We start from the raw sequence: 2,057 nt of genomic DNA, 5'->3' as shown, positions 1-2,057 counted from the left end.
AGTCCTTTTTTGCCGCAACTCGGACAGGGCGATGAAAACTCCTCTCTGCAGTGTCTCAATACTCAGAGCTCCCCCTCACTGTCCGTGGGGTGAACTCCGGCGCTGGTTCTGCTGACGTCACCACCTGCGCGCCGTCCGCGTGACTGGGGACTTCCTCTACCGACGGTACCCTCCAGGGGGGGGGGGGGGGAGTTTAGAGGTACCGTCGGTAAAGGAAGTAATGAGGTTAGTAATAGTAATAGTAGTAATAGTAGTAATAGGGCAGTTTTGAATAAGAGCAGTTAGTAATAGTAGTAATAGTGGTAATAGTAGTAATAGGTAGTAATAGGTAGTAATAGTAATAGGTAGTAGTAGTAATAGGGCAGTTTTGAATAAGAGCAGTTAGTAATAGTAATAGTAGTAATAGTAGTAATAGGGCAGTTTTGAATAAGAGTAGTTAGTAATAGTAGTAATAGTAGTAATTAGTAATAGGTAGTAATAGTAATAGGTAGTAATAGTAATAGGTAGTAATAGGTAGTAGTAGTAATAGGGCAGTTTTGAATAAGAGCAGTTAGCATCGCTCAGCTTCAGAGGCCGCAATTATCATGTTGCTAGGCAACCAGTGAGGCTGTGAGACGTTAGTGGCAGGTGAGATATCTTTGAATAGAGACAGTGAGAAGATTGGAAAGAAAGGGACAAGTCAGGGATGTGAGGATGAGGACAGGTCAGGGATGTGAGGATGAGGACAGGTCAGGGATGTGAAGATGAGGACAGGTCAGGGATGTGAGGATGAGGACAAGTCAGGGATGTGAGGATGAGGACAGGTCAAGGATGTGATGATGAGGACAGGTCAGGGATGTGAAGATGAGGACAGGTCAGGGATGTGAGGATGAGGACAGGTCAGGGATGTGAAGGTGAGGACAGGTCAGGGATGTGAGGATGAGGACAGGTCAGGGATGTGAGGATGAGGACAGGTCAGGGATGTGAGGATGAGGACAGGTCAGGGATGTGAGGATGAGGACAGGTCAGGGATGTGAGGATGAGGACAGGTCAGGGATGTGAGGATGAGGACAGGTCAGGGATGTGAGGATGAGGACAGGTCAGGGATGTGAGGATGAGGACAGGTCAGGGATGTGAGGATGAGGACAGGTCAGGGATGTGAAGATGAGGACAGGTCAGGGATGTGAAGATGAGGACAGGTCAGGGATGTGAGGATGAGGACAGGTCAGGGATGTGAGGATGAGGACAGGTCAGGGATGTGAGGATGAGGACAGGTCAGGGATGTGAAGATGAGGACAGGTCAGGGATGTGAAGATGAGGACAGGTCAGGGATGTGAGGATGAGGACAGGTCAGGGATGTGAAGATGAGGACAGGTCAGGGATGTGAGTATGAGGACAGGTCAGGGATGTGAAGATGAGGACAGGTCAGGGATGTGAGGATGAGGACAGGTCAGGGATGTGAAGATGAGGACAGGTCAGGGATGTGAGGATGAGGACAGGTCAAGGATGTGAAGATGAGGACAGGTCAGGGATGTGAGGATGAGGACAGGTCAGGGATGTGAAGATGAGGACAGGTCAGGGATGTGAAGATGAGGACAGGTCAGGGATGTGAGGATGAGGACAGGTCAGGGATGTGAAGATGAGAACAGGTCAGGGATGTGAAGATGAGGACAGGTCAGGGAGGTGAAGATGAGGACAGGTCAGGGAGTTGGGATCAGGACACAGAGGGGGAAGGTAGGGACCAGGGAGAATGTGTCCCTTGGACTAGGCCAGAGAGTTTCCCTCTAGGTGCTAGATAGATCCCCTGAGGCACAGTAAGTCTGCTGAGAGGGGTACAGCAGGGAAGGCCTGGAGATAGGGACCTTTCCCCAGCAGTATACACAACACAAAGGGATATTAGCTGCAGGATGGTCAGGGATGTGAAGATGAGGACAGGTCAGGGATGTGAGGATGAGGACAGGTCAGGGATGTGAGGATGAGGACAGGTCAGGGATGTGAAGATGAGGACAGGTCAGGGATGTGAAGATGAGGACAGGTCAGGGATGTGAGTATGAGGACAGGTCAGGGATGTGAAGATG

At 50.2% G+C, this 2,057-nt stretch overlaps 1 long non-coding RNA gene across 4 annotated transcripts in view; it reads right to left on the bottom strand.

Moving 5' to 3' along the window:
* The window catches only part of LOC142470650 (uncharacterized), a 13,749-nt gene extending 13,009 nt beyond the window's left edge, over positions 1 to 740 (bottom strand). For 2 of the 4 annotated variants that reach the window (XR_012789295.1, XR_012789296.1), the window contains exon 1: positions 1 to 732. This exon is cut by the window's left edge and continues 58 nt beyond it. This is a non-coding gene — a long non-coding RNA (uncharacterized LOC142470650). The other 2 variants (XR_012789294.1, XR_012789293.1) reach the window with 2 other exon arrangements.
* Positions 741 to 2,057: the final 1,317 nt, after the last annotated feature.

The sequence above is a fragment of the Ascaphus truei genome, chromosome 20, assembly GCF_040206685.1.
Source record: "Ascaphus truei isolate aAscTru1 chromosome 20, aAscTru1.hap1, whole genome shotgun sequence".
NCBI lineage: Eukaryota > Metazoa > Chordata > Amphibia > Anura > Ascaphidae > Ascaphus > Ascaphus truei.
Note: the sequence above shows the minus strand (reverse complement) of the source record. Positions and strands in the feature narration are given on the sequence as shown.